Genomic DNA, 21479 nt, shown 5'->3' with positions numbered 1-21479 from the left:
AGAGGGTCCAAGACCCTAAAATAGGGTTTTGATCTGATTGGCGTACGCCCAGCGTACTCCGAAGAACATTCACGACCATCCTGGTCAGTACGCCCAGCGTACTCCAAGGTACGCGCAATGTACTGCCTTCTTCACTAGTACGCCCTACGCACACTTTGTGTACGCCCCGCGTACTCGGCTAAGCCTGAAAACCACAAAACTTCTGGAGGCCATAACTTCTTCGTTGTAAATCTGATTTCGACGATCCTTATATCCACGGAAAGGTAACGAGAAGCCCCACACTTCTATAAACTTTATTTATCCTGAAACCCAACCGAACTAAAATCCAAAATTCATAAAAGAGGTCTGAAATATTACATTCCCGTTTTACCCTTGATCCCAAAGTGCAAACCGAGCTATTGGGTCACCTACCTACATTACCCACATCCAAATGGGCCTAAATCTTACCTTTATAAAGGCCCTAATCCATATGATGACTGCTCTTCGGGCCACAGCCTCGAATTAGGACTTCATTCGAAACAAGGCGTTACAACTCTCCCCCACTTAAATTTGATTTCGTCCTCTAAATCGCTTCTTACCTTCCCATCACATCCAAAAATATGGTCCATACTTCCACAATCCGGACTAAATACAGCCTGCCCAAGGTATCCTGATACCAACCCTAAAAGAACTTACCCACCTGAAAAGGAACAGACCCTAAACCTTCCTACATAAAAACCTCTCTGTTCTTTCGAACTCGAAATTCAAATTGACCGACAACTGCCCACACTGAACCATCATCGAACTTATTTCATAAGAAAACTAGCCTAAATAGAATACTTTACAAGGCGACCGTAACCAACCCTTGCAGGGTTCTGAAACCTGAAGATAAACGAATTCCTTGCACTTATCTCCCAACTGGCTACTCAACTTCTAATAACATGAGGTTCCCACGAGAAAACAAAATCACAAATCACAAATCACACACTGCTATCGTACTTTTACCAAGGTACCCATTTTCTGCACCGGACTTTTACCTTCCCTTCCAAGACGGCCCTCGGCCTCTCTACTTACCTTTGGCATGCATCAACTTGCGTATCACCCAAGGATACCACAACATTCCCATCCTACCCGCACTTTCGCAACTTGCGAACGATGGGAATTACTATAATCCGGCTAAGTTCCTCCAAAAGACTTAAACTATCTACCACTTTGCCAATCCTGGCAATAATCCTGCTGACTCGAAGAATTGAGGACTCAACTTTTCCCCTTCCTGAAGCGAACCCCTTTTGTGCTGACAGGATGATGCGTCCTTCAGCTCCCAAAATATCATATATAATCAATCCACTAAATAAACACGGATACTCATGACTGGCCCAATCAGCCTCGGGCTGGAATACCAGGCATGCCTACAACGGGTCCAGTCATCCCTAGGATGGAATACCATCGTATCACGCACATGTTTGGCCCAATCAACCCTCGGGTTGGAATACCAAACACGTCAGGTCCACTCAATCGTAGGGTCCGGTCATCCTCACGTTGGAATACCCTCGATTGGAATACCACTATATACATAACTCGGGTCTAACCCATAACTTGAAATCCAAGGACCTATCCTTGCATCTCATCCAAAATCCTCTGATTCGTCACAACCGAGTAACACTCATCTGAACCTTAACAATGTGTCCATTCCGAAAGCAATCCCACAAAAGAAGTAAACTACTAAGATCAGTTGGCCCACAACCTATGACTGGAATACCCCTACGAGGTCCTCAGCATAGGTCTGGATTGCCTCTGAGCCTACAACATGAGTCTGGTATGCCCTCTCCGACCCTCAGCTCATGACTGGAATGCTCCTGATAACCTATCGACACTGACGTCGTCACTTCAGTTGTCCAACACTCCATCCTGGAGGTACTCACCTCCCTCATTGCTCAAGAAGGCCTAATCAATGTCCTTCACCACACCAACAAGTGTCATAGTGCTGAAACCTCACCCTATACTATCCACTTGTAGAACAAGTTGCTACCCCATAACACATATATACTCAGAACCTGATCATATAACTAACAGAACCCATACAAAGTCTTCAGCATACTCCATCACCATGTTCAAAACTTGGGGACAGACCTACTGATTGCTATAGCATAGTAGCATACCCGCACACAGATCTACAAACACATACAGAGTCTTCAACACGACTGGACCGCCTCACCAGGCCTTCATTCTATCTGGACCACTCTAAAATGTTAAGCATCTCCCTGGACCACCCCTTATGGTGATCATTCCCATGCCGATTGTTCTCACCCACTTGGGGTTCCGAACTCCTGATCCATTCCGTGGACTCTAACCCCGGCCCAACCCTAGGCCTCATGTCGATCGTCCAACCTCTCGAAAATCTGTGGTCTATTCCCTGACCCGCTTATCTACCACATATGCTAAATAACCTGCACCCCGTGCTGAAAGTACTGCCGAGCCCTGGCAGCTAACAAAACCCTCAATCTATCAATCCAAAAACCCTCAGCGTCGAGCACACCCTCGACCGAATACTCAAACTGAACTCAATTCATGACTAGAACTCCAACCTGATTCCCCAACTTCTGTTATCAACAACCGAGAAGACGTGATACACATGCTGGGGAGTTCTACCGAACTCCCAACTCACACAACCCTCAAACCAAACAGTCACTTGGGTTCTCTTCCTTCCTGACCACGATGCGAGACTGATCCCCTTTTCAATACCGCTCCTACTTCGGTATCCCGAGACGATTCTCCCCCACTTAGATTCGACTAAGTCTTCAAAATACATGAAAATTGGAGAATTCCCAACCTTTCTCCCCTTTCAACGATCGATCCGATAACAACCAACTTTTCTAACTAGCACTCCATTACTAGCCAATCCCAAATGATCACACACTTCTATGAACCAGATGAACACTTCGTAAATCCCAGTAAAACCAACAATCCCTAATGCTTGAATGATCCCACGCTCAAATCTTGAAGACCAAAAGACAGATACTCCATCTATTACCTCAGCGCCGAGCTACTTCCTTTGGCGCCTTCATCCGCCAATCAATAACGGTTACTAAAACCACTGATTCCTAACAACGCTAAATAACCATCTTGTGGAACCCTGTCCGCAGACCTCCCACCTAATACCCTTCTTCCCAAGGTGATCCAACCAATCTCCCGCTCTCGGCTCTAGAAATCATATCATTCAGGGGCATGCACCCTGACTCACCCACCAGCTCGATCATCCACAACTGAACTGCAATAGTTGAAAGAACCTCTACCCTAAATTGGTCTATAACTACTTCCAGGACATAGTCTATAATCCCAAAAGTGAAATATATCGCACAATCAATCCTTACCACTTGATACAAGAGATCAAAGGCGAACCGAACCTCACACAATACTTCTGCCATATCGACCCACCTGCTCTCACCAGCGCTGAACTACTGTCGCCAATTTCGGCGACCAACTGACCCCGAGCTAGAATACAACCTGATCCTGGGGTCACAAGCCTGCTTAATCCTTCGAGCTCGTAAACTGAAAGAGCACAATCCTTGCCCAAGAAAACGGCATCCCAATCCTATCAATTAACCATTTTAATTCCAACTGCATAAATCTAGCTGAACATAATCATTACTCCTTTTCGGAGTCCCCGCGACTCACATTCCAGCCTCGAGCAAAACCCCTGAAGCCTCAATCTAGAAACGCATGTGCTAGACTCTCCCGCTTAACCCGCGGAATGTAACACATACAGAACATCTCCCTGATCCCAGATAACTGCAGCCCTCTGCTCATCAGAATATGTACCATGAACAAGTCCCGATACTGGAAAACTCGATCAGCTCGTCTCCCGGCCGTCGTTACAGCTGTTAAAGTTGTTGCGGCAGCCGTCTCAGCAATGATTGCATAGCGCTCGCCGAAATACTCAACCACGACGGTCTTAATAGACCCAAACATCTCCGGAAACTGTTCCCGTACAACCTCGATCACCACCTCCCGGATGATCTCACTGACACGATCCTCTGACCATACTGGCATATCCTGACTGCCAGCTCCCGATCCTGACCCAGATCCGGTCTCAAGACGTCTCGTAACCACCATTCTGGTAAGACACCAAAAAGATCTTTGATAATCTATATAATGACATGGGACCAACTCCCAACCCAACCCTAGGGGTTGTGACTTCCTTGCTTTGCGTATGGGTCCTATACTTTCAGTAGTATGGGCCCCTACTACCTTCCACACCTACCCATATTTGTCTCAAGTATCACCACAACACCCTAAAAATATACGTAAACATAGCGAGCACTCAATCCTCACTCCTAGAGGAATGCTGAATATATCATAACTGGCCCCCCGGCCTCTCACTACCCACCCATCAATGAAACTTCCACCAACCCTGCAGCACTAGTGTATGCTAGCCATACATAACGCTGGACCCTATTGACTTTCGAATATCCAACCCTACCCTAAGCTCCCAATCAAACAAGAACAGAAAATAAGTCCAAATCAAACATTCTCAGGCTATAAGATCTTAATTATGTATAACCATGATGCATACACTAAGCAACTACAGTAATGATGTCAATCTCATTTAAAGGAAACCCTAGGCTAGCAGGCATCATGTAATCAGACAATTCTATCATGCAATTCCTGAAGATCCCTAGCCTAGCACTAGCATGCTGTTCTAACATATCACATAATCAAATAGTTGTTTGGTATTTTGGGGTCAACTTACTGGCTTCGACTGATCGTACACCCTGCATCCTCCTTTACTTATTTTGAAAACTATTTGAAAATCATTTTGAAAATCTTTTCCTTGATTTGAGACTGGACTCACACGAGTGTTCCTCCAATTCACTCAAACCAAGGCTCTGATACCAACTTGTAACACCCGTAAAATTCAAGCCAATTTAAACTTTTAAAAACATTTCAAATCCATTAACTATTACAAACTTGTTTTCAAAATGTATCATATCAGAGTATCCCAGAACAAAGTCGTAAAAAGTGAGGAGCTGTACGATCACGCCTTTCCCTTGCCACCATCCCCTGATGTACCTCAAACAATAAAATGAAACTGTAAGCCCGAAAGCTTAGTGAGTTACCCCCAAAATACCGATACACATACAGTCCATATAACCATGTCAGCAATATCATAACATAACAAACTGAACAGCATGCAATGGGTCCACAGCTTTACGGACTGTATTACCCCTGGGCCCACAGTGTGAGTCTGGATTGCCTACCGGGCCTACAGATCACATCTGGATTGTCACCGAGCCCACAATATGAGTCTGGATTGCCTACCGAGCCCACAACTCGTATCTGGAATGCTACCGAGCCCACAGTACGAGTCTGGATTGCCTACCGGGCCCACAGCTCGTATATGGAATGCTCCTAGGGTTTGTTTGCTACCGCACGGAGCAGTACAACCGCACGGAGCAGTACAGCCTTAACCCATCCCACATAACATGTCGACATATAACAGATAAGTACACATACAAATAAACATACAATATCACAGGTGGTCCTACAGACCCACCCTCTAGCATATCAAACTAGCATGCATAACTGACTCATAGTCAACATAATACCAACTACTAGGATACCATATCCAATGGGCCGGCCTTGGTGCCTTAGACCCCTTAGTATAGTGAGGATAACTCACCTGGAACTGCTGAAGTCCCACAGATACATCTCCAGCTGCTGGTTGACAGATTCCCGAACTGTCAACATCAAACAATACCCAATTAATAATTGGGTCCCAAGTCCAAGGTCCAACTCACACTACACGAGCCCAAAAGTCAAGTAATGCGCCAAAGCCCAATATATGGCCCAATATCTCATAATCATCAAGGCCCAATTATGGCCCAATTTTCCAAATTGGGCCCGGACCTTTCTAATGGCCTTTTCCTCAAGACCAATAAATTTCCATAGTCCAAAACCTTGTTTCTAAATAGCCCATGAAGGCCCACAGCAACCTAGTCCAAGAATTGGCCCAAACCGAGGCCCACAATTGCGAAGTCCATTTCTATATTGGGCCACAAGGCCCAATAGACCCAACTATTCCAATATTGGCCCAAAGATATATTTAGGTCCATCAACCAGTAAATCCAGACCCAAAACTGTTAGGGCCTAAAGGTCCGAAGTCCACAAAGGCCCAAGCCCTCCTTAGAGCGTACGCCCAACGTACCTCTTCTGTACGCTTAGCGTACTGGGTAAAAGGGATATACGTGCGGCGTACTACATTGTACGCCCAGCGTACAAACGGCTTATGCAAAAAATCCATTAAGTGCTTAATGCTTCAAACCAAGGGGCCAAATTACAGATTTGAGCTCTACTTAACGTCTTAATCCCTAAAGTCACTGACTTGGTGACTTATATGACCCACATGAATCCAAACTCAAAGTATAGTAATCTACTACCATTAAAATGACCATAACTCTTGCATGAACCCATTAAGACCTCTAAGATGGAAACTTTCCCGCCTAAGCGACTCAAATAGCTTTATGGGTGGCAACCCTAAGTCCAGAAACGGATTTACACCATAAAAATCCATACTTGAAACCAAAAGGGACAATATCCATGAGAACCTAGATCTATGTTGTAAAAGCACCAAGATGAGAACTTTATACCTTCAATAGGCTGGAAATGATGTAAAACCTCTAGATCTACAAGCTCTCTTCAATCCCTTGCTTTTTCTCTAGACACCTTCTTCTTCAAATCACCCAAAATACTCCTCTAATGGCCCTCCAAGCTCCAAAATCACTTAAATGAGGGCTAAGGGAGATTTCTAGGGTTTAGAGAGGTGGAGGCTGAAGATATTAGGGTTAGGTTATGAGATAAGGTGTTTAAATAGGGTCCAAGACCCTAAAATAGGGTTTTGATCTGATTGACGTACGCCCAACGTACTCCAAAGAACATTCAGGACCATCCTGGTCAGTACGCCCAGCGTACTCCAAGAAATTGAAGGGTTCATTTCATCGTCTTCGTGCCCCCACCCAAGAAATTGAAGGGTTTTGAGCATTCTAACACTCCTATGGTGTACATGCAACCCTAGAAACCTTGGATCTATGTTTTATCTATGATACATGCAAAATTATTTTCCAAGGTTCATAACCTATCTAGCATACATGGGGAACTTTTAACCATAAAAGTTAGTAGGAAATACATACCTTGTAGTAGTTAGGATTCCTTGAAAACCTTCTGAGCCTAGCACCTCAAGTGTGATGCCTCAAATGTCTCACACAACACCAAATGCACTTGGAATGACTTAGAGAGAAATGATACACTCTTGAAATCGGCTAGCCCTCACACTTCTTGCTTAGTGGCCGATTTTGGTGAACATAAGGATGTTTATATAGTGTGTTACAATTAGGGTTACACCATGTAAACCCTAATTTTCATGACTTTTCATTTCCATGACCCATGGGTTCTATAACCTCCATGGAGCATCCTATTGGTTTTAGCCCAACTTGATAATCCATGAAGCATTAGCCCACTATATAAGTATGGATGATTTACACAATCAACCCATATATTTAATTATTCTTCTTTTGATCACTTAATTAATTCCAAATTAATTCTTGATCAATACTAACTAAATAATACTATTAATATATTAGAACTTATAATATATTAATAAACCTTAAGTGTTATTTCTCTCATTTTAGTCTATCCAAATGCATGATGCCATGCAACCCAAATGGACCATGCTAATCGAGTCAAGTACATTCCAGAAATAGTTATGAACTTAGACACCTAATCCAACAGTCTCCCACTTGGATAAGTCTAATAACTATAACTGCAACAATGACTTCAGGAACCGATCAGCAATCGTAGCTCTTTCAAGGTCTCTCAGAACTGAGATGACGATGATACTCCATTTAAGATAAGTGATCATATAATCCTCTGTTCTAGATATCAGCCGGAAAAATACATGGATCAATGTCTTACTTATTTTCCAGCAGTTTGTTTCTCGATTTCCGATTTGTTTGACATAGAACTTAATTGAACACATCAACTTAGTTCTGACCGGGCCCGGTACATGGGTCAACACAAAATCATCGAGGGGACCAGATATCGCTTCTAATCCAAGAAGGAACAGATAAACTTTGACTCATATGCTTGTTCTACTACTTGTTGAATTATACACAAAGGCACGTTTTATAACATCGAATTATCAATGCGTTTTCGTACAATCAATTCATAATCAACTCATAGGCAACAAGTCATATCTCTAGGTTTGAAGACTTATATGATATTACCGTCTCGCGATCACTTGAGATAGATTCCATTCAGTGATACCAGCGAGCGTGGGTTGAATCTAATACTCAGAACTTATGAGCACTCATGAGTGTTGTAGCCATGTCCAACATCTTAAACCTCTACAACCAACTCATGACAGTCTTGATTCATACCTACTTCCAACATATGACCGACTGTGGAGAATTCGAATAATATGATATACCAAACATAATTATTTTGGAAGTAAAAACTTGCAAAATGAAACGATAGTAAGCGAATGACAAAAGATAGCAACACTTTACTCATAAATAAATACAACTTTTATTCATCATCAAATGTCAATTACACTTTACACATTTCAAAGATATCTACTACTAAAACTAATGTCATCCTTCAGCCCTATGCTCATTGCATGCTGGAGATGCTTAACCCTACCCAGTCCCTTCGTGAGGGGATCTGCTAGGTTCTCATCCGATGATACCCTCTTTGCCACGAGGAGTCCTTCTTCTATTTGATGTCTGATGAAATGATATTTTATGTCGATGTGTCTGTATCTACCATGATCCCTTGGTTCCTTGGCTAAGGCAACTGCACTTTCACTATCACAGAAAATCTCTATAGGCTCCTTTATAGCTGGTACGACTCCAAGATCACTAATGAAGTTCTTTAGCCATATAGCCTCCTTCGCTGCCTCGCTTGCCGCTATATACTCTGATTCGCAAGTTGAATCATCCACTGTCTCCTGCTTGGAACATTTCCAAGAAATTGCTCCTCCGTTTAAGGTAAAGACCCAGCCTGACTGAGAACGGAAATTATCCATATCAGTCTGGAAGCTAGCATCACTATACCCTAATACTCTCAAGTCATCACTCCCACCGAGGGTAAGGACCCAGTCCTTAGTCCTCCGCAGGTACTTGAGAATGTTCTTTACCGCAGTCCAGTGAGCCTTACCAGGGTTCCCCTGATATCTGCTGACCATGCTCAATGCAAAGGCCACATCTGGACGAGCACAAGTCATAGCATACATGATCGAGCCTACAGTGGAAGCATAAGGTACTCGACTCATTTCTTCTATCTCAGCCTCTGTACTCGGGCTCTAAGTCTTACTCAGTCTGGCGTTACTCTGGATCGGTAACTCTCCTTTCTTGGAGTTCTGCATGCTGAATCTATTCAACACCTTCTCTAAGTAGGTACTCTGACTAAGTCAAATTAGTCTTTTACTCTTGTCTCTCAAAATCCTTATCCCTAGGATATAGGCAGCTTCTCCAAGGTCATTCATAGCGAAACACTTCCGAAGCCAGGACTTAACTTCCTGCAGAGTTGGAATGTCATTTCCTATGACTAGTATGTCATCCACATACAATACCAAAAAACTAACTATACTCCCACTAGCTTTGACATATACACAATATTCATCTTTACTCCTCGAAAAGCCAAACTCTTTGACCTTCTCATCGAAGCAAAGATTCCATCTGCGAGGTGCTTGCTTTAATCCATAAATGGATTTCTCAAGATTACACACTCTATTAGGATACTCTGTATTGACAAAACCCTCTGGCTGACTCATGTAGACATCCTCAGCCAACTTTCCATTAAGGAAAGCGGTTTTGACATCCATTTGCCAAATTTCATAATCATGAAATGCAGCAATGGCTAACATAACCCTAATAGACTTAATCTTGGATACTGGTGAAAAGGTCTCATCATAATCAACTCCCGGAGTTTGAGAAAAGCCCTTTGCAACCAGTCGCGTCTTATAAGTGTGTACGTTACCGTCCATGTCGGTCTTCTTCTTGAAGATCCACTTGCACTCAACTGTCTTACGACCTGGTACATTGTCAACCAAGTTCCAAACTTGATTGTCATACATGGATTGTATCTCGTTGTCCATATCCTCTTTCCATTTAGCAGCCTCAGGGCCTGCCATGGCTTCCGTGTAGCTGTTAGGTTCATCCATACTTACCAGTGTGTTATCACTGATAAGTGTATCACCTTCCGCAGTAATATGGAAACCATAGTAATACTCAGGTGCATTCCTAACTCTCGTGGAACGCCTCAGAGGTACAGACTCTTCTGTCGGATCAACAGGAGTTTCCTCCTCAGGTTGATTGCTAGGGTTTGAGGTTCCTTCACCACTTGACTCTTGAATTTCTTCAAGTTTAATTTGCCTCCCACTGTTTCCTTGGCTTATAAACTCTCTCTCGCGAAAGACTCCTCTCCTTGCTACAAAGATCACGTTATCATTGGGTCTGTAGAAGAGGTAACCAAAGGATCTCTATGGGTAGCCGATGAAAATACACCTTTCACTTCGAGGTTCGAGCTTATCGTGAGACTCGCGCCTCACAAAATCCTCGCAACCCCAAATCTTAATGTGGTCTAGATTGGGAACTTTTCCGGTCCACATCTCATGAGGTGTTTTGGAAACCTTCTTTGTAGGGACTAGATTAAGGACATGGGCGGCAGTATCTAAGGCATACCGCCAGAATGAGATTGGTAGCGAAGCTCGACTCATCATGGAATGAACCATATCCAACAAGGTTCGATTGCGCCTCTCAGCCACACCATTCAACTGTGGTGTCCTGGGAGGTGTTAATTGTGAGACAATCCCACATTCCTTAAGATAGTCAAGGAACTCTGTACTAAAATACTCACCGCCTCGATCGGATCGAAGCATCTTAATGTTCCTGCCCAACTGATTCTCCACTTCCTGTTTGAACTCTTTGAATCTTTCAAAGGTCTTTGACTTATGCTTGATTAAGTAGACATATCCATATCTACTACAATCATCAGTAAAAGTCACATAGAAGCGGTTAGCATCCCTTGTGGCGGTTCTGAAGGGTCCACACACATCAGTGTGTACAAGATCCAACAAACCTTCACCCCTAGCACAAGTACAAGTGAAGGGTGACTTTGTCATTTTCCCAAGAAAACAAGATTCACAACTATCATCTGATTTTAGGATAAATGACTCTAAGACTCCATCCTTTTGGAGTTGGTCTATGCGTTTCTTGCTTACATGTCCAAGACGACAATGCCATAATGATGCTTTATCCAAGCTAGTGGAAGAATCGATACACAACACATTATTTCCTAAGTTATCTACAACCGACACAGTTTCATACACACCATCATAAGGTAATGCTTTAAAATAAAGAACATTATTAAAGAAAGTATTAATACCACCACTATCATTATCAAATGAAAAGGTAAAACCTTGTTTGTACAAACCATGAAAGGAAATAATATTTATTGCCGTTTCAGGCGAATAACAACATTTATTCAAATCTAATGTTAACCCACTACTTAGCAATAAAGAATAAACTCCAATCTTGGTGACAGGTGTAACTTTCCTATTTCCCATGATCAAGTTTATCTTCCCATGCTCCACATTCTCACTTCTTCTTAGTCCCTGCAAATCACAACATATGTGAATACCACAACCTGTATCAAGGACCCAAGAATTAGAATAGGTTAAGTTATTAGACAATATAGTGTAAGTACCTGCATGGTTGGGTTTTACTTTCCCATCCTTAACATCTTGCTGGTACTTTGGGCAGTTTCGCTTCCAGTGCGACTTTTCATTACAATAGAAGCATTCAGCCTCTTTAGGGTTAGCAGAAGGAGTGATGAAACCTTTCTTGGTTCCACTTGAAGAGGAGCCATCAAGAGACTTTCCCTTGGTACCCTTCGAAGGTCTCTTCCTCTTCTTTCCTTTGCCTTACCCGATTGCCAAGACAGGGGCCGCGGTAGGAGTAGGAGTGGTAACAACCGACTTACCTTTAAGACCACTTTCTGCGGTCTTCAAAAGTCCTTGAATTTTGCTGAGTGTAACTTCCTCCTTGTTCATATGGTATGTCATGCAGAATTGATCATTACATGAAGGTAGAGAGTGCAAAATGATATCTATTGCCAACTCCTCTGGGAAAGTTCACATTCAGTTTCAGCAAACGGTCCACATACCTTTGCATTTTCTGCATGTGGCCCGTGATGGGTTTACCATCCTTCATCCTGGTTGTTATCATGGAGGAGATGATCTCATATCGCTCTTGACGAGCACCCTCATGGTAGCGGTCCATCAAATCCTGATGCATCTCAAAAGGATAGTAGTCCTCATAGGACTTTTGGAGCTCGGCTGTCATAGTGGCCAACATGATGCATGCCACTTTGGTAGCATCTCTTTCATGGGCCTGATATTCAGCGACCTCCTCAGGAGTAGCAGTCGGCTCGAGTTCTTTAAGCTCCTTGTCGAGGACATATTCCTTTTCCTCATACCGAGTGACCATTCTGATGTTCCTGATCCAATCCATAAAGTTGGATCCATCAAAGATGACTCTCCTACAAAGATTCATGAGAGAGAAGGATCCAGTAGGGTTTAAGCCAGAAGCAACATTGTTGGAAGACATCTGAAAAGAAGAAAGACAAGTTTAGATTAGATATAAAGATAGTCCTTAATAAACCACCCAAATGTAATATTAAGGCTAGGACCCAACACAATATTTTATAACTTAGAAGAGGGATGCCGTAATCCAAGCTATAAAATATTTGAAGGTAGGTGAATGACGATTCACCAACTTCCACCATGAAATAAATTATTAGGTTTTAATTAGTTTTTGAAACTCCTAGATTCTTTGAGATTCATTGAACTTTTCAATGGCATGTTTCAATCTCGAGTGCGCCCTTCAGGTTTTGTGACTGGGATGCCGAGGATCAGAAAACAAGGTGTGAAGTAACCATGTAAATTACTTGGTACCCTCAACATTTACCCCTCAATCGATGTGCCGGTTAACCACACACGCTCCATCGATACTATGATAAATTTTCAGTTACCCTTTGCCTACCTTGTTAAGTCCAGGTTAGTGTGCCAGTTAACCACACGCACTCCACTAACGACTTAATCAAAGTGCAAAGTGTAATTTCATGGGTTAGCACCTAATTCACATTTTCCTAAAGTAACTAAGATTGGGAATTTATAAAAGCATTTAGTTACTTTATTTTTCATCATACTTTTAATGAAGATTTAGAAGTCCTTGTTCTACCCGTTCGGCTAACGACCCTCCACCAGTCAAGGAAGCGGTGGGTGAGAGTGGACACCCATTTTATAACTTATAATATTATAATAGTATAAGGGTTGAATTTTAACTTTTAAAATTCTAGGGGTTGGAACTAAAGTTTTAAAGTGACTTTACATGTTCCAAAACTTGAGGGCATGTTTTGTAACCTTCAAAACTTTTCATCTTTCATAACTTATGAGTTAATGATGTAATAAAATGAGTGACTTTTCATTTTATGTAACCTATGTGTTTCTTTAATGGACTTTAAAAGAAAGACTTTTGGTAATCCATAACTTGAAGACAAATTATGGATTCCATTAAAACACATAAAGATCATGAATTAAACATTAACCAAGTAATTCCTATGATCTATCAAGAACTCATAAGAACATGAATATTCCTATCAAAATTTCAAGAACATATGAACACATATAAACATGAAATTTTGATATTAGCCATTGTAAATGGATTAGAACAACCATTACACTATCTAAAACAAGTTTTATAACACCAAAATAGTTTAGGGTAATGTTTCTAGTCCATATCCAGCAGCAAAACTCGAAAATCTGCATTCAGGGGCTCCTACTCGTCGAGTGCAAGAGCCTACCCGTCGAGTAGGATGAATTTGGTCATGGACTCGTCGAGTCCCCCCATGGACTCGGCGAGTTCATGCTTCAGAGTGCAGAAAAACAGAGTTTTTTCACAATTTTGCATCAAGTATCAAACAAACAAGCCTAGGCTCTGATACCACTGAAGGGTTTTGAGCATTCTAACACTCCTATGGTGTACATGCAACCCTAGAAACCTTGGATCTATGTTTTATCTATGATACATGCAAAATTGTTTTTCCAAGGTTCATAACCTATCTAGCATACATGGGGAACTTTTAACCATAAAAGTTTGTTGGAAATACATACCTTGTAGTAGTTAGGATTCCATGAAAACCTTGTGAGCCTAGCACCTCAAGTATGATGCCTCAAATGTCTCACACAACACCAAATGCACTTGGAATGACTTAGAGAGAAATGATACACTGTTGAAATCGGCTAGCCCTCACACTTCTTGCTTAGTGGCCGATTTTGGTGAACATAAGGATGCTTATATAGTGTGGTACAATTAGGGTTACACCATGTAAACCCTAATTGTCATGCCTTTTCATTTCGTTGGCCCATGGGTTCTATAACCTCCATGGAGCATCCTATGGGTTTTAGCCCAACTTGATAATCCCTGAAGCATTAGCCCACTATATAAGTATGGATGATTTACACAATCAACCCATATATTTAGTTAGTCTTCTTTTGATCACTTAATTAATTCCAAATTAATTCTTGATCAATACTAACTAAATAATACTATCAATATATTAGAACTTATAATATATTAATAAAACTTAAGTGTTATTTCTCTCATTTTAGTCTATCCAAATGCATGATGCCATGCAACCCAAATGGACAATGCTAATCGGGTCAAGTACATTCTAGAAATAGTTATGAACTTAGACACCTAATCCAACAGAAATATGGCAAAGGAATGAAGAATTGATCTTTCATTTAATGTGTTTCAATTCCAAGAAGATTTGGGATGCAAACATATGCAAGGGATTTTTTTTTACAAATTGTGCAGAATATGGTACAAGTGTAAAACCAAGAATCTAGTTGACAAAGTGAAGGTGGATTTTTTAGTTTCTTTAGACTTCAACTTAGTTTGTTGTAAATGTATATGATTTCTTCTTTCCAATACTTTTGTTTCAAATGTTTTGGAGTAATCAATCACTAGCCAGATGGCAACAGGTGATTGGGCAATTAAAAATTATCAAACCAAAATCAAGTTGATGAGTTTTAATTCAAGAAAGTGGACTCAACATTTATGTTTGACAAATCTTGTTCTTAATTTCTAACTTTAAGAATCACTAAGCATTATAATGCCAACATCTCCTCATTAGAGATTACTATTATGATTGGCTATTGTCAAATCCCTTCTTAAAGGTCTATTAACCTCAAGAATCACTGGACATTTTTATGATAATATCTCCTTGTAAGAGATGACTATTAGGTTTGGCTATTACCAAATCTCTTCTTTAAGGCGACTAACCTCAAGAATCCCTAGTCATTACTATGTGAGCATCTCCTCGTTAGAGATGAATATTAAGACATATTATTTATATAATTAGAATATAATTCAAGAATTCATTTACTTACACTTACCAAACATTTTACTGATAAATAGTCATAAGTATGCGATGACTCATGTTACGTCATATTAAACATTTCACAATTCAAGTAACGACTCTTATTAAGTCATATTATGCATCCACAAATTTCAATAATGAGTAATACTAAGTCAATCATAAAATTAATAATTAAAATAATGACTCCTATTAAGTCATATTACTCTTCCAACAAAATTGAGTAGCGACTGTTATTAACTCATATTACACATTCAACATTTCAAGTATTGAATACTATTAAGTTTTATTACATTTTTCACATGTCAAGTATTAAGTCTTGTTAAGTCATTTCATATATTTAACAATTCCAATAATGACTCCTATTAAGTCATGTTATGCATTTCAGATGACAAGTATTGAATGATATTAAGATGTTTCACATATTTAACAATTCCAACAATGACTCCTATAAAGCCCTGCCTTGTTACACATTCCACATGACAAGTATTAACTTCTATTAAGTCATTTTACATAGTTAATAATTCCAATAACAACTCATATTAAGTCATGTTAGCATTAACTCCAATTAAGTCATATTACACATTACACATATCATACAATAAGAAATAGGATGTTACATAACAATTTCCATTCAAAAGTATAATATTTCTTAATGAAAGTATTCATAGAAAGTAAAAATTATTTTTGCTACCTTTGAAAATAATATATGTACTCACCTTGTTACAATTGTTCTTGTCCTTACATTTTTCCTGCTATTCCTTTAATTCAATTCATATAGAAATTTATTATTCCATACAGAAATGGTCAAGACATTTTCTATGCCTTTACTATATACCAAATATACAACTTGACAACTAGTTTAATGATTACTTATATTATCTTATCATTCTTGTATGTCATAACACTTTGGTTGTAAACATACCCTTTTATACTTCTTAATGAAGCCTTTCTTGTGTTGCAACACCTTTATGTTATGCAACACTACTTGTATCAACATCAAACTCATGCTATTTCACTTTTACTTTACTAATGGCAAGCTAATTACTTCATAAACAAGTTTCAAAACCCCATAATTCTAACATCTCAAAAATCAAGGTAAAATTTTCATTTTTTTAAACCAATCTAAAAACCATAAGTGTTTACAAAACATAGTTTCTAAAAGTCATAAACATGAATCAAAGTATCCCAAAATCATAATCTCATAAAAATCCAAGATGATGTGCACGATCAAGCCTTTGTCTTGCCCCTGTCCTCTGAAGTACCTAAAACCATAAATCTAAACTGTAAGCCAAATCCTAATGAGTTCTACCAAAGTACCACACACAACCAAACATATAGCAACATGAAAATATGAGCCTTCAACCTGACTGGACCGCTTCACAAGGCCTGCAGTCTATCTGGACCTCTCTCGGGGCCTTCAACCTGACTGGACCGCCTCACAGGGACTACAGCCTATCGGTACTACACCGAGTATCTTGGCCTTCAGCACAAAGCAGGATCGTCTCAACCCAACAAACCATAACATGTTGACATATACAATAATAATCAAAAATCAACAAGTACATGTACTCATACAGATCTACCAGTCTAACACATAACTAGTGAGCACAGCTAATCATACAGATCTACCAGTCTATCATATAACTAGCATAACATCATCCAATATACTAGGATACATACTCTTATAGGACGAAATTGGTGCCTTCGACCCACAAGTACAATGAGGAAAACTTACCTCAGAGTCTGAAAGATAGCTGAACAGATCACTGCTCCAAATGTTGTCTCTACCGTCACCTATACAATAAACAGGGACCTAATCTCAAACTACTATTCAAATTACCCAAAATGCCCCTAATTCAAACTTGGTCAAATCCCTGGTCAAAGGTCATAGTCAAAAAGTCAAAGGGTCAACATAGGCTGAGTATGCCCTGCGTACTCAATCACTACAAATGGCGTAGTGAGGTCATTTCCTAATTACGGGGTTCGAGCATGGTATGCGCTGCGTACTCGACCAACTCCTATTTTTTCCATTAAGTGCTTATTCCATTAAGATCTCACGTCCGGAGCTCAGATCTAGTCCCAAATAACCTCCGCAATCATAAAGTTCCCAACTTTATGACTTCGCATGACTAGAAGTGCTCAAAATCCAAACGCTAACTTACTACCCAAAACTTACTTATGTTTTCTCATATGAATCTTTTATCTCCAACTATTGGGGATTCGATTTCGGCACCAAATCAAGATAACAAAAATCTGGGATGCAACGAAATATGAATTTTTATCAAGCCGCCAAGCTTCAAAACTCTTGCATGGAGGGGAGAAACGGACCAAGATCACATTTATATGGCAATAAACACTCCAAAACATTTGAAAGGATATATCATTTGGTCTAGAGTAGGCCATACTCATATATACCAAGATTATGGGACCAAAAGGCACAAAAACTCAAGAACTAGCAAGATCTAATGAATTATTCATCAAGTTGATAACTTTATACCTTCTATAGGTTGCTAATGAGATGAAAGTTCCAGATCCACAGCGCTTGATGTTCCTCAAATGCTCTCCAATGGACTCCTTCCTTCAAGGATGAACACAAAACACTCAAAAAGCTTTAAAAAATCTTAAATAGAGATTAGGGTTTGCAAAGGATCATTTGGGAGGATGGAGACTGAAGGTGGAAGGGATTATGAGAGTTAAGGTTGCTTAAATAGGGATCAAACCCGTAATATTAGAGTTTGCTCATCATCCTAGTATGCCTTGCGTACCCTATGAGTATGCCCTACGTACTTACATGCATCCGCGTTCTTTTTAATGAATTAAGACATGCGTACACCCCAAGTATGTATGGCGTAAGGACCATTTTTGCAACAATTTTATACTTTGAGTCTAAAAGGAAAATACCTGATGTATGAGTGTTATAGTTCTCCCCCACATGATTCAGACTTCGTCCTCGATGTCTGATGTTGCGAATAACTTTGGGTGGTGCTCCCGCATCTCTGCCTCGCATTCCCAATTACATTCGAAACCCTTCCGATGCTACCACTGAACCTTGACCAATGAAACCACCTAGTTGCGCAAGGCCTTCATTTTCCTATCCAAAATTGCCACTAGCCTCTCAAAATAATTCATACACTCATCAACCAGTATATCGTCCAAAGGAACCACTCCTGAATCATCAGTTAAACACTTCCATAGCTAAGAAACATGGAAGGTGTTGTGAATCTGACTAAGCTCCTCAGGTAGATCCAGTTGATAGGCTACTTTGCCTACCCTGCCTACTACTCGAAACGACCCGATAAATCATGGCCCCAACTTTCCCATCTTCCTGAAGTGTATTACAACCTTCCAGGGTGATACCTTCAGTAAAACCATATCACCAACCTGGAATTCCAACTCGGATCAACTTCTGTCAGCATAACTCTTATGTCGACTCTAAGTTATCTGTAACCTCTTCCTCATCTGCTGGATAAGCTCTATCGTCTGAAGGACTACCTCAGTCTTTCCCATGACCTTGTGACCAATCTCCCCCCAATAGACTGGTGTACGACACTTCCTCCCGTAAAGAAGCTCAAAAGGCGGCACACCAACGCTAGAGTGATAGTTGTTGTTGTAAGAAAACTCATACATGGGAAGGTAGGAGTCCCAACTTACACCGAAATCTATAACATAGACTCTCAACATATCCTCCAACGTCTAGATGGTCCGCTAGCTCTGGCCATCAGTCTGCGGATGATAAGCGGTGCTAAACTACAATCTCGTACCCAATTCTTTATGGAACCTCTGCCAAAATCGTGAAGTAAACCGAATATCCCGATCAGATACAATGGAGACTGAAACACCATGTCGAGCGACTATCTCGCGCACATAAGCATCGACTAATTTCCCAGCCGAGGAACTCTCCTAAATAGCCAAGAAGTGGGCACCCTTGGTCAGACGGTCCACAATGACCCAAATCACATCAAAACCCTTATCCGTCCTGGGTAACTTGGTAATAAAATACATGGTGATATGTTCATATTTCCACATGGGAACCTCTAAAGGCTGCAACTGGCCATGTGGACTTTGGTGCTCGAACTTGACCGTCTGACAAGTTAAGCACCTCGCCACATAACAAGCTATCTCTCTCTCTTCATGCACGACCACCAATAGCTAAGTCTTAAATCCCGAAACATTTTTTTGGATTTAGGATGTATTGAAAATATGTACTTATCTGCCTCTTCCATCATGGTCTGCCTGACACCACCAAAATCTAGAACCCAAACCCGACCGCACAGAGTCAACAATCTACGGCTATCTATAGAAAACCTATCAATCTCACACCTAATTCTCTCATGCTTCCGATTTTCCTTCTTGACTCCCCCACCCTGAACCTCCCTGGTCAATACCAGGGCCTCACATAATTTATGTCTCAACGTCTCAAACACAATCTGGTGCTCATGCCCCCAATGAAAATCTACGCCCTTCCAAGTCAAACTAGTGAGAGGTACAACAACCTTAGAGAAATCCTGAATAAACCTCCGATAATAACCTGCTAAACCCAGAAAACTCATGATCTTCGAAACAGACTTTGAGACCTTCCACTGCATCACTGCCTCTATTTTGGTCGGGTTGACCAGAATCCCGATCTGGTTAACGATGTGTCCTAAAAATTGGACCTCCCGTAACCAAAACTGACACTTTGATAACTTGGCATAAAGCCTCTCCCTCCTCAAAACTCCTAACAGCTCTCGAAGGTGCTCCTCATGATGCTCCCTGGTCTTAGAATAAACCAGGATATCATCGATAAAAATAATGAGCGAACGATCGATCATCGTCCTACATACCCGATTCATCAAATCCATAAATGCCACTGGTGCATTCTTATGCAAAAACGGCATCACCACGAACTCGTAATGACCATAACGAGTTCAGAACACTGTCTTCTATGTATCCTCCCCTCTAACTCTCATATGATGATACCCTGACCTCAAATCAATCTTAATGAACCAAGATGCACCCTGCAGCTAATCGAAGAGATCATCAATCCGTGGAAGCGGGTAACGATTCTTCACCGTCAATTTGTTATGCACATCCGGTGTGAATTCTTCTAAATCTCTTCAACTCTTAAGCTCCAATGAATTCCGGATCTTCTTCAAGGTTTCTAGAGTGTTTTAGTCGCAATCCCTCTCAGAAAATCGGCCAAAAGTCCCTCTATTCGACCTAATGTTCGGATATATATAGTTTCCATATATCTAATCACCATGACGTGGTAAATAAGCACCACGTCATGCTTTTCCACTTAATCTAGTATTCTCTAAGTCATCTTATTGGTCGAGAATCTTCCATTTACCACGTCATGGTCTTCTGTCTTCAAGCCTTCTTTGTCTTCTTTTTGACTTAGCTCACATTTTCCTGCTTCCAGCTCCTCATTTGCTTCCTTTTCATCCCGAGTATGTCTTTGCTACTACAAAATAGATTTCAAACTTAATAAGCACATTTTGTCCCAAAATAAACATAATTTTAGCTAAAAGTATAAGAAATATGCACAAAAATACATGGTTAAATATTCACATATCAAAATACCCCACACTTGGCTTTTGTCACAACTAGCATTTTTAGCTAGGAAATTTTTTTTTCATGTAAACATCAACTCTTGTAAGACTTGTAATCTAAGTGGATATCATATTCTATGCTCAATCAAAAACATCCATTTGAATCAAAACTCCTGAGTGAAGTCCAAAACCTAACTTAATACATCTCATATACTCAACTATGGGTTTGAAACCCTAATAACCCGGTTCAAACTTAGTATGGAATAGGATCCTCTTATTAGGCCTAATGGGCCAGTAAACCTTTCACTTGATGATTTGGGTCCAAAGAACCCCATTTGGCCTCTAATTGGACTCACATTCGTCAAACCATGGCATTTGGGCCTTGTTGGGCCTAAAATAACTCACTTTGTTATCATGGGCCATGATGGGCAGTGAACCACTCTATTGGACCATGATGGGCCGTAAACCCAT

This window comes from Lactuca virosa, chromosome 5 (genome assembly GCF_052849685.1).
Source record: "Lactuca virosa cultivar CGN04683 chromosome 5, Lactuca_virosa_CGN04683_v6, whole genome shotgun sequence".
NCBI classification, from domain to species: domain Eukaryota; kingdom Viridiplantae; phylum Streptophyta; class Magnoliopsida; order Asterales; family Asteraceae; genus Lactuca; species Lactuca virosa.
Note: the sequence above shows the minus strand (reverse complement) of the source record.